Source organism: Miscanthus floridulus, chromosome 1 (genome assembly GCF_019320115.1).
Source record: "Miscanthus floridulus cultivar M001 chromosome 1, ASM1932011v1, whole genome shotgun sequence".
NCBI lineage: Eukaryota > Viridiplantae > Streptophyta > Magnoliopsida > Poales > Poaceae > Miscanthus > Miscanthus floridulus.
Window position 1 is genome coordinate 132,183,797 of NC_089580.1, and position 20,863 is coordinate 132,204,659.

The 20,863-nt window shown below is 47.5% G+C and overlaps 1 long non-coding RNA gene across 1 annotated transcript; it reads right to left on the reverse strand.

Moving 5' to 3' along the window:
- Positions 1-18,767: 18,767 nt before the first annotated feature.
- On the reverse strand, positions 18,768-19,329 carry LOC136493798 (uncharacterized). The gene is made up of 3 exons (XR_010768444.1): positions 19,262-19,329; positions 19,010-19,176; positions 18,768-18,920 (listed from the first exon to the last, which is right to left on the reverse strand). It is a non-coding gene; the product is annotated as an uncharacterized lncRNA (long non-coding RNA).
- Positions 19,330-20,863: the final 1,534 nt, after the last annotated feature.

Consider the following 20,863-nt stretch of genomic DNA (forward strand, 5'->3'; position numbering starts at 1 on the left):
TCGGTCCGGTGCAGCTCATCCCGCTCCCCGCACAGCCGGGAGATCACCTCGGCATCCTGGTTCGCCCTCTACTGCAGGGCCACGGACCTTTCTTTGGCCTTCCACCGGAGATCCCTCTCCATCTCTAGCTCAGCTAGGACCTCCATGGCCCGCTGACCGACCTCGGCATCCTTCTAGAGTAGCTCATCTCGCTCCTTTCAGATCCTGGCGGCCACCTCCTCGTCTAGCTTTACCCTCGCCGACAGGTCGTCAAACACCCCATGGATTTCCTTCGCGTCCCAATGCGCCTCAGCCTCCCGCTACTGGGCGGCGGCGAGCTGCGCGCCCACATCTCCCCGTATGTGGGCCTCCTCGGTAAGGTGATCCCTTTTCGCTTTTTGATCACGGAGGAACCAGGATTTGTTCTGGCTACGAGCAACGATACACTAAAAACAGGACCGGTATCAAAAATACGAAAACACAAGAATACACGAAGAAAAGAGAAAACAAGGGAGAAAATGCAGTGGATACCCGGCTAGATGGAACGAGGATTTCGCGCAGGACGCCACTGGCCTGGCTCAAAGCATCCATCATAGCCGAGAACCCAACATCATGATTCTCCCGCTCCATGCTCTCGGCAGCATCGTCAAGCGAGAAAAGGGCCGACATTGGGTCCTCCGTAGCCATCCACTGGAGCGGTGGCTCGCCCCACGTGGGGGAGCGGCTCCCCCCCGAAAACAGGGCTAAAGGCGACCTCCTTCTGATCCTTTCCATCACCACCACGATGCCCCGAGACCCTTTGGTCGTGTCCTCCTCCATCTGGCCCACCTCAGGCGCCGCAGCCTGGGCCACAGGAGGCGCGGATTGCGCCGCCCCCTCGGATGCCACCATGGAAACATCTAGCACCGCCGAGCTTGTCGCGGTCGCGGTCACCTCCGCCTGGGCCTCCGGTGGCACGGACCGCGCCGCTCCCTCGGACACCACAGCAGCCGCGCCTGGCTCATCAGGGTCGAGAGTGATCCGGCCGCATCCTCCTCCATCCGGCCCACGTCCGGCACCGTTGCTTGGGCCACCGAAGGCACGGATTACGCTGCCCCTTCGGACACCACCGGGGCGGTGTCCGGCTGCTCCTGGCTTGGAGCGGTCACAGCCACCACCGCTGGCGACGCTGGACCCTTGGCTGGTGGTGTCGCGCCCACCACGGGGGACGCCGCTTGCTCAGCGACCACCGAGGGCGCCGTTAAATCACCAACGAGGCCGCAGCATCAGCGCCGCTCCTACCCGAAACAGAGGCGACGTCAGGCAGCATCGTCCACCCCACCTGAAGGGCAAGGATCTTGGGCGCCAGCCCTAGAGAGCAACCTCGCCGCAAGAATCTGTAAGAAGGAAAAAGGCATAAGGTCGAAAGAGAAGAATAAAAAGGGGGAAAACAAGGGAATCAGTGGCCTACTCCGATGCCTTGGGGCGGCGGGAACATTTTGGGGACGAACCCCCAGACCCCTGCTCTGACTCATCTAGGTGGGACCGCTTCGAGACTGCTCCCTGCTCCTAGGTAGGGGGGCTGGCCTCCCTTATCTCTGAGGGCGCGGTGATAGAGCCGCCCCTCTCCGTCGACACTTCAGGGGCAGCGGCTGATCCGCCTCCCATCCATCGATCCTCCGGCGGCACCCTAGGTGGGGCGGCAGATTCTCCGACTCCCACCGGCCCCATGGACGGGCCGATGGTTCGGCCCACCTCCACCGATCTCACGGACTCGCTTCCCTCCGCATGGAACAGAAAGGGTCCCTACATGGGTTGGTGGGCGCCTATCAGCATATCCTCATCCGCCAGGACGTCCCAATCCACGCCGACGGCTACCTCGCTGTCATCATCGTCATCATCATCACTACCTGTCTCTTCTCCTCGATCATGCGCTTGCTGCTTCCATAATAGCTTCTTCTTCCTAAGCTCCCTTGACTTTTGTCCCACTCGGCCGTGATACGGTTTGCTTTCACCAGTGTCCGATCCTTCTGCAACGGAGCCAGGCTATCCTTGAAGAATAGACCCCCTAGCTGGTCCCGCCATCCCTAGGGTCAGCTTCAAGGGGTCAGAAATTCAAGCAAAAAATGAGTATGGAGAAGGAAAACTTATGAAGTCAATAAACCCTGGCTTCGGCCACATTAGGGGATGCCTTGGCACCGGGAACACGAAATCGAGGACGACGCCAGCGGAGTCCTTTGAAGGCTCCATCACCTCCTTGATGTGTTGCGCCACCTTGGACGGAGGCAGCGCCTCGTCGACAAGCACCGTCCCTTCGGACGGTGCTTCGAGCACCATCTAGTGTAGGGGAAGCACGTGCGCCATCAGTGGCGCCACCCTCCTCGCATGGTAGGCGTCGATGATCCTTGAACCCTTCACGCCCCTATCCTTCAAAGTCTAGAGGGTAGCGAGAAGGTCGTCGATGTTCTTCTTCTCCTTGATTGGGACACCCCACCTCCATGACCCCGAGGACTCCTTGATGACGCGCCCCGATGAAAGGTCCTAATGGCTAGAGGGGGGGTGAATAGCCTAATAAAAATTTCTATAACAACACTTAACCAAATGGTTAGACAATTATGAGGCGAAGCAAGTGTTGTGCTAGCCTACTCAAAATGCAAGCCACCTACCACAATTCTAGTTTAGATAGTGTCAATTCACACAAGAGCAATGACACTACCCTATGTTAGTGTGCTCTCAAAGGCTAACTAAAGAGCCACACCAACCAAGCAAGCAATCTCTCACAACTAGCTACACTAAAGAGCTTGTTAACTAGTTTGCGATAAAGTAAAGAGAGTGATCAAGATAGTTATACCGCCGTGTAGAGGAGTGAACCAATCAATCACAAGGATGAATAACAATGAAGACCAATCACCTCGGAATCAATGATGAACACAATGATTTTTACCGAGGTTCACTTGCTTGCCGGCAAGCTACTCCTCGTTGTGGCGATTCACTCACTTAGAGGTTCACGCGCTAATTGGCTTCACACGCCAAACCCTCGATAGGGTGCCGCACAACCAACACAAGATGAGGATCACACAAGCCACGAGCAATTCACTAAAGTACCTTTTGGCTCTCCGCTGGGGACAAGGTCAAGAACCCCTCACAATCACCACGATCAGAGCCGGAGACAATCACCACCTCCGCTCGACGATCCTCGCTGCTCCAAGCCATCTAGGTGGCAGCAACCACCAAGAGTAACAAGCGAAATCCACAGCGAAACACGATCACTAAGTGCCTCTAGATGCAATCACTCAAGCAATGCACTTGGATCACTCCCAATCTCACTATGATGATGAATCAATGATGTAGATGAGTGGGAGGACTTTGGCTAGGCTCACAAGGTTGCTATGTCAATGAAAATGGCCAAAGATATGAGCCACAGCCGGCCATGGGGCTTAAATAGAAGCCCCCACGAAATAGAGCCGTTGTACCCCTTCACTGGGTACTCTGGGCTCTGATCAGACGCTCTGGCCCACTTGACCGGACCCTAGACTCAGCGTCCGGTCCACAGATGGACGCTACGTGTCATCGGCTTCAAACACTGTTAGTTAGATTCCAACGGTTATGACGCTGACCGGACGCTCCGGTATAAACTAACCGGACGCTGGAACCTCAGCGTCCGGTCGAGTACAGTAAGGGTCGAAACCTGGTTTTCCTCGACCGGACGCATCCAGTCCACCTCGATCGGACATAGCCCAACGTTCGGTGGTAAACCCTAGCCACTGTACCGACAGTCAACGCGACCGGACGTAGGCAGTCAGCGTCCGGTGCTTCTGGATCCAGCGTCCGGTCACTGGACCGATGCTGGCATCAGCTCTGTTCTCACTTCTATCTTCTCCACCCTTGCTCCAATGTGCTAACCACCAAGAATTTGCATCCGGCGCAATAGAAAATAGGCATTTCATTTTCCCGAAAGCGCCGAATCCTGCCTCGCAAGCTCGGCGGGAGGGAGAGAGGGACCCAAACCCATCTCAACCCTACAAACACCTTGTGCACATGTGTTAGCATATTTTCACAAATATTATCAAGGGTGTTAGCACTCCACTAGATTCTAAATGCATATGCAATGAGTTAGAGCATCTAGTGGCACTTTGATAACCGTATTCCGATATGAGTTTCACCCCTCATAATAGTACGGCTATCAAACCTAAATGTGATCACACTCTCTAAGTGTCTTGATCACCAAAACAAAATAGCTCCTATGGTTTATACCTTTGCCTTGAGCTTTTTGTTTTTCTCTTTCTTCATTTCAAGTTTAAGCCCTTGATCATCACCATTGTCATGCTATGATCTTCATTAGCTTCTTCTACTTAAAGTGTGCTACCTATGTCATGATCACTTGATAAACTAGGTTAGCACTTAGGGTTTCATCAATTCACCAAAACCAAACTAGAGCTTTCAATCTCCCCCTTTTTGGTAATTGATGACAACCCTTATACAGAGATATGAATTGAAATTCAATTGAATCCATGTTGCTTGCCCAAGCATATTTACCATGTGTAAAAGGATATGGACAAGTTTCATGAACCCTAAGTGGTAGCAATTGCTCCCCCTACATATGTGCTAAGAGTTTGGATTGAAGCTTGCACATGTGCTTAGATAGGAAATGTAGGAGTCAATGTCTACCATATGATGCTAAGGTATAAAAGATGGACCTTTGAAGCGTGATACCAATCGGAGTGCACCAATATACCATCCTTAGCATCATGGTTAGCTCAATACCACTTAGAAATATTTGGAAGTGAAATTACTAGATATCCTATACATGCTAGTTTGTATTTCATCATTCAAACCTACAACTAGCATACCTCACACAAGCATGGATATTTTAAATTTGGAACTTACGCCATGCAAGCTAACATATGTAATGCACATACAAATGCATCATACAAGTTCATGAGCTTGCTCCCCCTACTTGTGTGCTCAAAATTTTAGTTGATCCCTTTCCTTTGTTATATCTCTCTCCCTTATCCCCTTTATCTTTGTTTCTCTCCCCCTTTGTCATCAATGACCACAAAGGTTCTAAATAGAATTACTTGTAGGGTCGAGATTATCAATGTCAATCAATGGGGTGAGGGTCATTTTCCCAAAATTGGTTCAATTCTAGATTATTTCCCAAAGATATTTAACTCGGTTTGATCCAAGGACAAGCTTCTTCACACCTCCAAATAAGGGTTATCTTGTACCATGTTGAGTTAAACACCTATAGTTCATTTTCTAGATTAAACACTAGGTTTACAAGCCCATAAACATGTCATATGCCATCACTAGATCAAGTCAAGCATAGAAGCAATAGTGATACCATATAGACATCAAAATCATTTGATTTTCATGAATGAGCTTAATAAGATAGAACCATATGCAAGATCCTACTAAGATTGAAAATATGACTAGATGCACTAAACATGTCCTTAGCAAGGATGTATGTTATGCCAATCAACTTTTACCTTAGATTGCTCGAATGAGAGGCATGTCATATGAGTGGGGTGCATCAACACATATTTGAGAAATACAATATGTTCAACTCATTCCTTAGCTTGCAAAACCTTTTCTCATCCAATGGCTTGGTGAATATATCGGCGAGTTGATCTTCGGTGCCTACACTCTCAATGCAAATGTCCCTTTTTTGTTGGTGATCTCTTATAAAATGATGGTGGACATCAATGTGCTTTATTCTTGCATGTTGCACCGGATTGTTTGTCAACTTGATTGCACTCTCATTGTCACATAGCAATGGCACTTTCTTGAACTTGATTCCAAAATCACTCAAAGTGGCCTTCATCCAAAGTATTTGTGCACAACAACTACCAGCGGATATGTATTCGGCTTCGGCGGTTGATAATGCAACACTATTTTGCTTCTTTGATGACCATGAAACAAGTGATCTTCCCAACAATTGACATGTGCCCGATGTGCTCTTCCTTTGAACCTTGCATCCTGCATAATCCGAGTCGGAGTAACCAACTAGCTCAAACTTTGCTCCTTTGGGATACCACAAACCAACATTTGGTGTATGCTTCAAGTACCTCAATATCCTCTTTGTAGCCTTCAAATGACTTTCTCTTGGTGAGGCTTGAAATCTTGCACACATGCATACACTAAACATGACATCCGGCCTTGATGCGGTCACATAGAGTAGGCTTCCAATCATAGACCGATACAACTTTTGATCCACCATGTTTCCACTTGCATCACTATCCAAGTTGCCATTGGTTCCCATTGGTGTGCTAATGACTTTGCTATCAATCATTCCAAACTTCTTGATCATGTCCTTGATGTACTTGCCTTGACTCACAAATGTACCATTCTTCAATTGCTTGATTTGAAGACCAAGGAAGTAACTCAACTCTTCAATCATGGACATCTCAAACTCATTAGCCATCATCTTTCCAAACTCATCACAAAATTCTTGATTGGTTGATCCAAATATGATATCATCAACATATATTTGCAACACAAATAGATCTTTTCCAATCTTCTTGATGAAAAGAGTGGTGTCAACCTTGCCCATGGTGAACCCTTTAGAGAGTAGGAAGTCCCTCAATCTCTTATACCATGCTCTAGGTGCTTGCTTCAAGCCATACAATGCTTTCTTCAACTTGTACACATGGTTGGGCTTCTTATCATCTTCAAAACCGGGAGGTTGCTCAACATATACTTCTTCATTGATATAACCATTGAGAAATGCACTCTTAACATCCATTTGATAGAGCTTGATGTTGTGGGCACAAGCATAGGCTAGCAAGATTCTAATTGCTTCCAATCTAGCAACTGGGGCATATGTTTCTCCAAAGTCAAGACCTTCAACTTGTGTATAGCCTTGTGCTACCAATCTTGCTTTGTTCCTTACAACTATCCCATCTTGATCTTGTTTTTTTCTAAAGACCCATTTGGTTCCAATCACATTGTGTCCCTTTGGTCTTTCTACCAATTCCCATACTTGATTTCTTGTGAAGTTATTCAATTCTTCATGCATAGCATTCACCCAATCAACATCCTTCAAAGCTTCATCTATCTTCTTTGGTTCAATGGATGACACAAAAGAGAAGTGTTCACAAAATGATGCTAATCTTGATCTTGTTTGTACACCTCTTGAAATATCACCAATGATTGTATCCAAAGGATGATCTTTTGCAATACTTGTTGGTTGGAGCAATGGAACTTGATTGCTTGCACTTGCTAGATCATTGGGTTGAGATGATGTACTAGCCACTTGATCTTGATCAATGTCATGAGAGTTACTTGCACTAGCTTGATTTGTATCATCTTGCACATTTGAGTTGGAGAGCACTTGCACTTAATCATCTTCATCATCAATCACTTGCCTAGGCCTCAATTCACCAACATCCATGTTCTTCATGGCATTTGAAAGTTGAATGCCTCTAACATCTTCCAAGTTCTCATTCTCTACTTGTGAACCCTTGGTTTTATCAAATTCAACATCATGAACTTTCTCAAGAGTACCACTATCCAAATTCCATACTCTATATGCTTTGCTTGTAGTGGAATAACCAAGTAGGAACCCTTCATCACATTTCTTGTCAAACTTGCCCAATCTTGTGCCTTTCTTCAAGATATAGCATTTGCAACCAAAGACCCGAAAATAAGCAATGTTGGGCTTTCTACCATTCAAGAGCTCATATGGTGTCTTTTCTTTCAATCGGTGACAATAGAGATGGTTGCTACAATAGCAAGCCGTGTTGATAGCTTCGGCCCAAAAAGATTGACTCACATTGTACTCACTAAGCATAGACCTTGCCATATCAATGAGTGTTCTATTCTTCCTCTCAACAAGGCCATTTGATTGTGGAGTGTACTTGGCCGAGAATTGATGTCTAATTCCAAATTCATCACATAACTCATCAATTCTAGTGTTCTTGAACTCACTACCATTGTCACTTCTAACTCTCTTGATAGTTGTTTCAAATTCATTGTGAATGCCTTTGACAAATGATTTGAATGTTGCAAATACATCACTTTTGTCCACTAGAAAGAATACTCATGTGTATCTAGTGTAGTCATCCACTATCACAAAGCCATATTTATTTCCATCGATACTAGTGTATTGTGTTGGCCCAAACAAGTCCATGTGCAATAACTCAAATGCTTTACTAGTGCTCATCATGCTTTTCTTAGGATGGGTGTTTCCAACTTGTTTGCCGGCTTGACAAGAGCTACAAAGCTTATCCTTTTCAAACACAACATCTTTCAAGCCTTTAACTAAGTCATGCTTAATCAATCTATTCAATTGTTTTATTCCAACATGACCAAGCCTTCTATGCCATAACCAACCCATGCTAGACTTAGTGAATAAGCATGTAGATAATCTAGTTTCACTAGCATTGAAATCAACCAAGTATAGATTCTCATATCTAAAGCCTTTGAAGATCAAGTTAGAGCCATCTACACTTATGATTTCTACATCATCTACCCCAAATATGCATTTGAATCCAAGATCACACAATTGAGCCACGTATAGCAAATTGAAGTTCAAGCTCTCTACTAGCAACACATTGGATATGCTCAAGTCATTGGATATTGCAATCTTACCAAGCCCTTTGACCTTGCCTTTGCCATTGTCACCAAATGTGATACTATCATAGCCATCATTGCCATTGGTGTTGATTGAGTTGAACATTCTTACATCACCGGTCATGTGTTGAGTGCACCCACTATCAAGAACCCAATGCCTTCCTCTGGCTTTGTAATTGACCTACAGAAGAAGATCAATTCCTTTTAGGTACCCAAACTTGCTTAGGTCCTTGAAGGTTAGTAACCAAGCTCTTTGGTACCCAAATGGCTTTCTTCTTTGAACCCATCCATGGTTTCCAATGAACTTAGCCTTCATACCATTTGTACCCTTAACAAGCATATAGGAAGAATTAAGCTTAATGGAGGATACATTAGCATTTTTGCTTTTGTTGGTGCATTCATGCTCTCTATGACCAACTTGCTTACAACTAGTGCAAAATCGACCATTGTTCTTCACAAAACTAGTCTTGTGAGGAGCAAAGGCCGCTTTGCCTTTCTTGGGGGTATAGCCTAATCCCTCTTTATAGAGAGAAGCTCTTTGGCTACCCAAGGCCATAAGCAAGTGGTCCTCACCACCATAAGCCTTAGCCAGGTTGTGAGTGAGCTTAGTGACCTCCTTCTTGAGGTTTTCATTCTCAACTACTAGTGAGGTATCACAAGTGAGACCATCACTACTAGATGAGGTAGAAGTGGAAGTGCTACAAGAAGGGTTAGTAGTAGCAACAATGATAGGCATATATAGTGATGTATCAATTAAATCACAAGTTACACCTACATCACAAGTTTCAACATGCTTCTTTTTATCTTGTTCATTAAGCAAAGTGGAATGAGCTTTTTCAAGCTTTTTGTGAGCTTTGCCAAGCTTCTCATGGGCATCCTCTTGCCTCTCATGAGATGCATTGAGCTCATCAAATGCTTGCTTAAGGGCTTTTAGTTCCTTTCGCAAGCTTTTGCATTCCCTTCTTGAGATGTCAAAGTGTTCTCTAGCATCTTCTAGCATGTCAATTAATTCATCTTTAGTAGGTTCATCATCATCATTATCACTATCACTATCATGTTCATTTTCACTTCCATCATCACAAGTTTGTACCTTAGTGGCCTTAGCCATGAAGCATGATGGAGAATCAAAGAGAGAAGGCTTCTCATTGATTGCTATACTTGCAAGAACCTTCTTCTTGGTGGTCTTGTGATCATCACTATCATCATCATCATCACTTGAGGAAGCATCACTATCCCAAGTGACCACATATGATCCACCCTTCTTCTTCTTGAAGAATGTCTTGCCCTTCTTCTCCTTAATTTCTTTCTTGTCCTTCTTGTTCTTCTTGTCATCATCATTGTCGCTATTATATGGGCATTGAGCAACAAGATGATCTTTGCTTCCACACTTGAAGCATCTTCTTGACTCATCTTTGTTTTTGGATGAAGACTTCTTTCTTCTTGCACGGTAGCCTTTCTTCACCATGAACTTGCCAAACCTCTTGACAAAGAGAGCCATCTTCTCATCATCACTATCATCCCATGAATCATCATCCTCACTTGATGTTTCTTGCTTTGCTTTGCCCTTGGATGATGTGGCCTTGAATGCCACACTCTTCTTCTTGTCTTCCTTCTTCTCATCTTTCTTCTCCCTCTTTTCTTCCTTTTCATCATCATCTCTATAGGCATCATTGGTCATGATATCTCCCAAGACTTGGTTTGGTGTCATTGTGTTCAAACCGGTCCTCACTAGTAAGGTGACCAACATGCCAAATCTTGCGGGCAAGCATCTCAAGAATTTATTGGAGAAGTCCTTGTCCTCTATCTTCTCACTAAGTGCTTTGAGATCATTGACAATCACTTCCATCCGATGGAACATGTCCGGCACACTCTCATCTTCCTTCATCTTGAAGCTTGCAAACTTCTCTTTGAGAATATATGCCTTTGCACCCTTCACGGCTTGAGTGCCCTCAAATGATTCTTCCAATTTCTTCCAATTTCTTCCAAGCTTCATGAGCCATCTCAATATTTTTGATTTGCTCAAATGTTCTCACATCAATTGCATCATGAATGGCACTTAGAGCAATGTCATTGTTTTGGAGAAGCACTTCTTCGGCGGCGGTGGGATTTTCCGGATCACCAATCTCAATTTTGGTTTCTACCACCTTCCACACCTTTCTATTGATTGACTTGATATGTGTGGTCATCTTTGACTTCCAATAAGAATAATTTGAGCCATCAAATTGGGGTGGCTTCTTGATGTTGTTGATTTGAGCCATTTTAACACCGAAGGTTGTTAAGCCTCAAATAACGGTGACCTCGGCTCTGATACCACTTGAAAGGTCCTAATGGCTAGAGGGGGGTGAATAGCCTAATAAAAATTTCTACAACAACACTTAACCAAATGGTTAGACAATTATGAGGTGAAGCAAGTGTTGCGCTAGCCTACTCAAAATGCAAGCCACCTACCACAATTCTAGTTTAGATAGTGTCAATTCACACAAGAGCAATGACACTACCCTATGTTAGTGTGCTCTCAAAGGCTAACTAAAGAGCCACACCAACCAAGCAAGCAAGCTCTCACAACTAGCTGCACTAAAGAGCTTGTTAACTAGTTTGCGGTAAAGTAAAGAGAGTGATCAAGATAGTTATACCGCCATGTAGAGGAGTGAACCAATCAATCACAAGGATGAATAACAATGAAGACCAATCACCTCAGAATCAATGATGAACACAATGATTTTTACCAAGGTTCACTTGCTTGCCGGCAAGCTACTCCTCGTTGTGGCGATTCACTCACTTGGAGGTTCACGCGCTAATTGGCTTCACACGCCAAATCCTCGATAGGGTGCCGCACAACCAACACAAGATGAGGATCACACAAGCCACGAGAAATTCACTAAAGTACCTTTTGGCTCTCCGCCGAGGACAAGGTCAAGAACCCCTCACAATCACCACGATCGGAGCCAGAGACAATCACCACCTCCGCTCGACGATCCTCGCTGCTCCAAGCCATCTAGGTGGCAGCAACCACCAAGAGTAACAAGCGAAATCCACAGCGAAACACGATCACTAAGTGCCTCTAGATGCAATCACTCAAGCAATGCACTTGGATCACTCCCAATCTCACTATGATGATGAATCAATGATGTAGATGAGTGGGAGGACTTTGGCTAGGCTCACAAGGTTGCTATGTCAATGAAAATGGCCAAAGATATGAGCCACAGCCGGCCATGGGGCTTAAATAGAAGCCCCCACAAAATAGAGTCATTGTACCCCTTCACTGGGTACTCTGTGCTCTGACCAGACGCTCCGGCCCACTTGACCAGACCCTAGACTCAGCGTCCGGTCCACAGATGGACGCCACGTGTCATCGGCTTCAAACGCTGTTAGTTAGATTCCAACGGTTATGACGCTGACCGGACGCTCCGGTATAAACTGACCGGACGCTGGAACCTCAGCGTCCGGTCGAGTACAGTAAGGGTCGAAACCTGGTTTTCCTCGACCGGACACATCCGGTCCACCTCGACCGGACACAGCCCAGCGTTCGGTGGTAAACCCTAGCCACTGTACCGACAGTCAACGTGACCGGACGCAGGCAGTCAGCGTCCGGTGCTTCTGGATCCAGCGTCCGGTCACTGGACCGACACTGGCATCAGCTCTGTTCTCACTTCTATCTTCTCCACCCTTGCTCCAATGTGCTAACCACCAAGAATTTGCATCCGGCGCAATAGAAAATAGGCATTTCATTTTCCCAAAAGCGTCGAATCCTGCCTTGCAAGCTCGGCGGGAGGGAGAGAGGGACCCAAACCCATCTCAACCCTGCAAACACCTTGTGCACATGTGTTAGCATATTTTCACAAATATTATCAAGGGTGTTAGCACTCTACTAGATCCTAAATGCATATGCAATGAGTTAGAGCATCTAGTGGCACTTTGATAACCGTATTCCGATATGAGTTTCACCCCTCTTAATAGTACGGCTATCAAACCTAAATGTGATCACACTCTCTAAGTGTCTTGATCACCAAAACAAAATAGCTCCTATGGTTTATACCTTTGCCTTGAGCTTTTTGTTTTTCTCTTTCTTCATTTCAAGTTTAAGCCCTTGATCATCGCCATGCCATCACCATTGTCATGCTATGATCTTCATTAGCTTCTTCTACTTGAAGTGTGCTACCTATGTCATGATCACTTGATAAACTAGGTTAGCACTTAGGGTTTCATCAATTCACCAAAACCAAACTAGAGCTTTCACTAGAGAAGACTGGCAGGGGGGCGGCGGTGTCATTCTTGACATAGAACCATTACGAATGCCACCCCTTGTTAGAGGTGGACAGACGCATTAGCGGATACACATCTGACCGGTTGCTGTGGAGGTGAATGCCGGCGCATCCCACCGGCACAGGCAGCTCCTGCTTCTCGACCCGCCTCTTCAGAAGGTTGACAGCGAAGATATGTCGCCATAGGTCGAAATGGGGATTGATCCCCAAGAACCCCTCGCACAGGGTGACGAACGCCACGATGTGCTAGATCCCATTGGGGGTAAGGTGCTGTAACTCCACCAGGTAGTAATTCAATAGCCCCCGAAGGAACGGGTGAGCCGAAGTGGGTGAAAGACACGACATACCCTTCGGGCGGTGATGGTTCGTCCTCATCACCAGGCAGCCACCACTCCTCGATGGCAGTTAGCGAGCGAAGGAGGCCACAGCGAACGAGGCCCTCCAGGCACTGAGGGGTGATGCTAGATCTGCCCCATGGCTCCATTAAAATGATTGAAAGGAGGGAGGACGCGAGCTCAATGGCGGCTGCGATGCGGGTGCAAGCTTGGCGGCGGCCGCGATACGAGTACGGGAGGCTCTGGTGATTGGCGGCGGAGGTGGACGATGCGAAGGCGAAAAGGCGAAGTACGGAACCCTAGGAGCGAATCCCGTGGTTTTACAGGGGCGACAGACGCAAGAAGGGCAACCATCCATCTCGATCTTCGAGCCTACCACGACACACCACCATGTCACGCCACGAGATACGCGCCAGCGATCCCTATCCCTTCCCACCAAAATCACGCCGGGCGGTTTGTCTTCCCGAGCGGATTAGACTCTTTTCCCATAGAGGGGACATGGGTTAGAAGATTTCCCTTTCGGCCTGTATAGGCCCAGACAGCCCAAGGGTCGGCCCAACAGTCTCGATGGCCAGGTACCACGAGCGACTAAGACACAGGTACACAAACATCGGTAGGGCCTCGTTCCACGATCGAGCCCCAGCCAGGCAGACCCTGGATGAAATCCCCGCGAACAGGATACCAGGTTTCCCTTAAAACTTTCCAATTGACAAAAACCGAATCCCACGGCCTTACCCACGAAGGATCCAAAATTACCCCCCGGGTGGTTCAATTCGAATCACCTGGGGGCTCAGGGGCTACACCCGGCGGGTGCGCTCGCACGCACCCTCTGACAAATCGACATCCCTCCAGGCGACTCTATCCAAATCACCTGAGGGCTCGGGGGCTACTGTCAGGGACCTAATACCAGGGTACCCAATGAGGTAGGACTAATAACCATCGAACGTTGATGCTTCCAGCCAGACAAGGGCATTGCTATTCTTCTTGCCCAGACGACGGAAGGTTGGCTCCACCTCGCCCGACGTCCGAGGGAGGGCTCCTCCTTGCCCGACCCCTGAGGATGGGCTTCGCCTCGCCCGACCCCCAAGGGCTGGCCTCCGCCTCGCCCAATGGCTAGGGGCTAGCCTCCGCCTCGCCCGAGGGCTAGGGGCTGGCTCTGCCTCGCCCAATGTCCAAGTGCGGGCTTCACCGCGCCCGACCCCCGAGGGCTGGCTCTGCCTCGCCCGATGTCCTAGGACGGGCTCCGCCTCACCCGATGGTCGCTCCCTGCTCCTTCCTAATAATAGGCACATGGTATGATAGGATGTTCGAGTCAAACGCAGTACCGGAGACCATGCCTTGCATGCCGGCTGGAAAGTACCATTAGTTTCCGACGGGACGGGAGCTTTAGGCCCTTTCCGACGTAACAGTGCCTAAATAGTATTGTAGGCTCTGACTTTTGTCCCACAGTGTAGTAGGTGCCGCCTTTAGCCATCGGGCGTGGATACTGACACAGGCATACGACAGCCACTACGGTCCAAGATAGAAATCACCTCATCTATAGTGACGAACATATTGTCACTTCCCCTATTACTCCTCGAGGGGTCATGGCTCAGCTCTCCGGCACGCCACACCATCCGCCGGCATAGGATGGGATGCACCCACTTGCTAAAAAAAGCCAGGGTATGGCCTACGAAGATCAGCGAACACACCACCTCTGACACGGTCTGCCGTGTTAAGCAGGGCAGGCACAGAGAAAAAGGAAGACCCGGCTCCCTCAAAGGACCTTCAATACCTTTGATATTTTCCTCTTTCTCCAATCTGTAACCCCTGCTCCCCCCTTGGTCAATAAAAGGGAGGACAGGAGCCCCCACCAAAGGGACTGACGATGAACGAATAAGTTCAACACACACAACACTTCACACACGACTGAGCAGCGACCAAGCTCTCAGCGACCTTTTTGATCAGTCCATCAGAGACTTGGGACTCGTCCCTCTCTCAACCATTTGTACCCCCTACTACGAACCATTTTCGGTACTAATAACACGAGCAGCAGTAGACTAGACGTTGGGACGTTCAGCCCGAACTAGTATAAACCTCGTGTCTTTTAGTGCACCATCCGGGCCTAACGCGCAACAATCATAAATTTACTAGCTGGTGTTTGTTCGAAACACCGACAACTAGCTATACTAAAGAGCTTGACAACTAGTTTGCGGTAAAGTAAAGAGAGTGAGCAATTTGTTTATACCGCCGTGTCGAGGAAGGAGCCAATCAATCATAAGAATGAATACCAATGAAGACCAATCACCTCGAAATCAAATGATGACATAATGACTTTTTACCGAGGTTCACTTGCTTGCCGGCAAGCTAGTCCTCGTTGTGGCGATTCAGTCACTTGGAGGTTCATGAGCTAATTGGCATCACACGCCAAACCCTCAATAGGGTGCCGCACAACCAATACAAGATGAGGATCACACAAGCCACAAGCAATCCACTAGAGTACCTTTTGGCCCTCCACCGGGGAAAGGTCAAGAACCCCTCACAATCACCATGATCGGAGCCAGAGACAATCACCACTCTCCGCTCGACGATCCTCGCTGCTCCAAGCCATCTAGGTGGCGGCAACCACCAAGAGTAACAAGCGAATCCCACAGCGAAACATGAACACCAAGTGCCTCTAGATGCAAACACTCAAGCAATGCACTTGGATTCACTCCCAATCTCACAAAGATGTTGAATCTATGATGGAGATGAGTGGGAGGACTTTGGCTAAGCTCACAAGGTTGCTATGTCAATGCAAATGGCCAAGAGAGTGAGCTTGAGCCGGCCATGGGGCTTAAAAAGAAGCCCCCACGAAATAGAGCCATTGTACCCCTTCACTGGGCACAACACAGGGTGACTGGACACTCCGGTCATATTGACCGGATGCTGGACCTCAGCGTTCGGTCACGTGATGCGTGCCACATGTCCCCTCTCTTCAAATGTTGATCGCCCGATCTCAACGGTCAAGTGACGATCGGACGCAGTAGCTCAAAGTGACCGGACACTGAACCCCAGCGTTCGGTCATTTCCAGTAAGCATCCAGAGATGACTTTTCACGACCGAACATGTCCGGTCCTGCTCGACCAGATAGACCCAACGTCTGGTCACTCGGCGACTCCTCTATGCGCGACCATGTTGGTGTGACCAGATGCAGCCAGCTAGCGTCTGGTCATTTCAGTGCCAGCGTCTGGTCGATGACCGATGCTGCGCCTCTTCTGCCGCTACTGACCGGACGCACCGGTCCTTTAGAGACCAGTGTCCGGTCACTTACAGTGACCTTCGTCTTTTCTGTTTAGGGCGCCGGTGGCACCGTCGGACTGTTCGCACTCTATGGGCGAACACTTCGCCGATGAAGTTCCTAACCCTTGCTCAAATGTGCCAACCACCAAGTGTATCACCTTGTGCACATGTGTTAGCATATTTTCACAAACATTTTCAAGGGTGTTAGCACTCCACTAGATCCTAAATGCATATGCAATGAGTTAGAGCATCTAGTGGCACTTTGGTAATCGCATTTCGATACGAGTTTCACCCCTCTTAATAGTATGGCTATCGATCCTAAATGTGATCACACTCACTAAGTGTCTTGATCACCAAAACAAAATGGCTCCTACCATTTATACCTTTGCCTTGAGCCTTTTGTTTTTCTCTTTCTTCTTTTCAAGTCCAAGCACTTGATCATCACCATGGCATCACCATCATCATGTCATGATCTTCATTTGCTTCACAACTTGGAATGTGCTTCCTATCTTATGATCACTTGATAAACTAGGTTAGCACTTAGGGTTTCATCAATTCACCAAAACCAAACTAGAGCTTTCATAGGATGAGTTGAGGGAGCATCATGGAGCTGAGAGGGGCCAAGCTCCTCATGCCTCTTGTCCACATCGTCGTCGTCGTCTTCCTTGTCCTCGTCCCCGTCCCCTGTAGCTACTTGGCTAGAGGAACCTAAGCCTCCTCTGCGTGCGGAAGGAACTACACGTCTTGCGTCATGTCTGTCCTACAACCACAACGACCAGCCACATGGCGTAGATGACGGGACAACCTCTGTTGTACAAAACTATGTTAACTGAAAGAATCTAATGTATTAATGATATGTTTGAAAGAATATTTTTAATCTTACGTCTAGGAAGCCAAGTATGTAGTCGTCACTAACTCTCGGCCGAATGCACTCAATCTCTTCAACTGAGCATTTGAGTGTATTGCCCTGCAACAAAGTTCTCAGTAATAATACTTCTGAACAGATAGCAATAGGTTTTGTTTTCTTTTGTACAAGAATCTAACGTATTATAAGGGTGATACGACTCGAAGGTGGTACTAACTAAAATAGATAACTCCTAATGTCGGTCCAAGAACATCTAATGTACTATTGTGCAACTTAATGTAAAAAAATAAGGCAATTGCCTTACCACTCTGTCCAAGATCGGTCCTGCCTCCACCTGCCTTCTAGCATGAGTCGATTGGTCGTACGCCGTGTCTTTATCGTCGGAGGACTCGATGTCGGTGTAGTCATCTTCTGTCCACTGTACCCTCAGGCTGCAACGTGTCGCACGCTGGTACCAAGCTTGGTACCGCCTGAACTCACGGTTCATGTGCAGCTCATTGTTGCCATCCACATTGTCGTGCATCTCCTCCCATTGCTCAATGAAGGACTGGTGGTGCCTCTCCCAGTCAAAAATCTTCTTGTTCTTCTGATGATCCAACCTGCACGTATGTCATCGTTACTTGAATTCATGTACATGTAACCATATTAATAGAAATGGACCATCATGAGACATTTGAAATATCAAAACACTTACTTGTGTAAGTCAATGCCAGTTGAGAACAGAGCCATAGGCCAAAGCTGTCTCACTCCAAATTGGCGTGCAACCCTATCTGGCAGGTGAAACTCGACAGCATAGAAGCAGATTAGAGGGCACCTCATCCTATAGAAGTCGTCGTCGAACCCACAAACGTTGCTCAACTGAAAAGGAAGTGCGCCCTCTCCACTGTACAACTCCCACTCCACCTGCAACATGTCCAAAAAGGATGTTAGATGGTATACTAATCATTTTCAAAGCAACATAGAAAATAAAATTTACTTACGCTAGACGCCGTCAACGTGTCTAGCTCGTTCGTGAACTCAATGTACGCCCGGTCTAACCTCACGTATGAAACCCTGACCTGGTCCCAAAGGTATGCCCACATCAGCTGCCAACTTGGAGGCTGACCTTGGAACCACTCACGATGAGCCAGAACCTCTGGACGGCCAACTGGAAGACGAGCCCACATCCACAGCTATAACAGGTACACACATCCACCAAGTGACGGGTTGGACGAAGACCGACGACACCCCTCGCACAGCTGCCGATATAGAAAACATAAGGCTGCAGAGCCCCAGTTGTAGTGACCCACCTGGTGCCAGTCACTAAGGCAGTGGATCCACATCCAGGACACACTATCACTCGTGGCGTCGGGGAAGAGAACGCAGGCAAATAGGTGTAGGATCCACGCCCTGCAGTAGTACCCAACTGTCTCCTCATCTGCCTCCTCGGGGCACTATGTGAACTCTTCCCGTAGCCAGGAGATGGGAACTCCAGAAGTGCGAGCCCCTTGCTCGCCAAGCTCACGCCCAAGGAAGGCCTCCACTTGTGCTCTCCAGCCCTTTGACCTGCACTGCCCGATGACTGGGTTGCCATAAATCCTTAGGCCTAGCATCTTCTAACGGTCTTGGAGCATGACTGTCATCTCCTCGAAAGGTAGGTGGAAGCTGTGAGTCTCCGGTCGTCACCTATATTAAAGACAAAGCAAGATTACTTGTCAAAAAGTCAATCGCATGAACAAATGGCCATGAATGGAGGCAATGATTCAATTTAATACCTGTCAACCAACGCAGTTATGGCCGCTGAGTTGAACTTGGGCAACCCACGACGGACCTAAAAAAAGATGACATCCAGGCCAGCTCTTTGCAGGAAAGGAGTGTACCTGTCGTCGTACCGCATGTCCAAGAACCCATTGTGGGTTCTAGGATGAAGGAGCGGAAGGTCCTACATCGAATAAAACATAGTCTCCTGTTACTTCACGAACACATGTACGCTCACCAAATTTTGAACAAAACTTAAAGATTATTACCTGCCACAGTGCTATGAGACATCCTCGATGGGTCGCCTCGTACGTTGGGTCGAGTAGGTGGAATTGCTCCATCCTAGAAAAAAAGTGAATGAATTAGAATTTCAATATACAATGAAACATGAACTTAGAAATGTATAAGTAATTGACACAAATACAAGCATAAATTGAGACATGCATAATTAATTAAATGAATACGACAAATATAAAATAATGAAATCAACCAATAGTCCCACCTCACTAATCTACCAATGGCAACTTCGTGAATTGTGACCAAGTCTACCGCACTTGCCGCACTCGTACTGCTCGGGGTCAGTAACAAATGGAGTTCCTCTCCCACGCCTCGTTCTTCTAGGTATCTGATCCATAACCATCCTGTGCCTCGTCCTTTGCCTTGATCCATGCTTGTTCCAACGGTAAGCTGGGTCTACAATGTACTTTAGCCCATCATATGGAGCCCACTCTCCAGGGGCCCGAAAAGGCACGAAGCGGGGGCTCCACATGTGCACAAGCATGTCGACACTGAACTCATGAGGTATCCTCCTCTCGATATTATAGTTGCGATGCCTAGCTGCTGCCACCAAATGAGAACATAGAAAGTGGTACTGCCTAGGTTTACCACAAGTGCACTTGAAATCTTGGAGGACAACCACATGTATCCTCGACTCTCGGACCTCACCGTCGGACGTTGTACCACCCCTATGCTCAACCTGATAAGTCCCTGTGGCGTGGTCAAAGCATGTAACCTTATGCGTGCCAGCCCTTTTCTCTTGCCTTCTCTAGGTGTGCCTTTGATTTCGGAGCTCATATCTCTCCATCACTCCACAACTGCAATGCAAGAGCGTGTCTATTGTTGAACCAGGCAACAAGCTTATAGAAGGTGAATTGAACGATTGCATTCACGGGCATACCACGTATCCCCAATAGCAACTTATTGAATGACTCCACCATGTTGCTGCACTGAAACTCATACCTCCATCCACCGGCGTCGTGAGCTCTCATCCATTTCTCCAAATCCCTCATCAAACCTATGATCCATTGTCTACCTTCTGCATTTGATGCGGTTCTGACCTGCTCTAATTTTTCCAGAAAGTACTTGTCCTCAAGCTGTCGAGCAGCCTCCTAGAACAAATCAAAGTTATCCTTCACACCATCCTTTCGGAGTAGATTCTCGGCAAGGTGCCGAGTACACCAACGATGGTGCAAAGGTGCATACCCCTCTATCTGCTCTCGCACGGCATTAAGTATGCCCTGGTGCCTATCAGATATGACGCCAACCTCCCTACCATGCCCAACCACGTGTATCTGGACTAGCCTCAAGAACCATCCCCAACTATCATTGTTCTCCTTCTCAACCAAAGCAAATGCCAAAGGAACCAACTTGTTGTTCGCGTTATAGGATATGGCTATAAGAAGTGTGCCCTGGTATTTGCCAATCAAGAATGTACCATCAATGGAGAAGATGGGACAACAGTGCCTAAAGGCCTCGACACACTAAGGGAAGCACCAGAAGGCACGGAAGAATATCTGCCTCTCATCCTTCCATGCATTAGGTTTTGGGATATACTCATAATGCATGACTGGATTCACCGCTTTGATTGCATT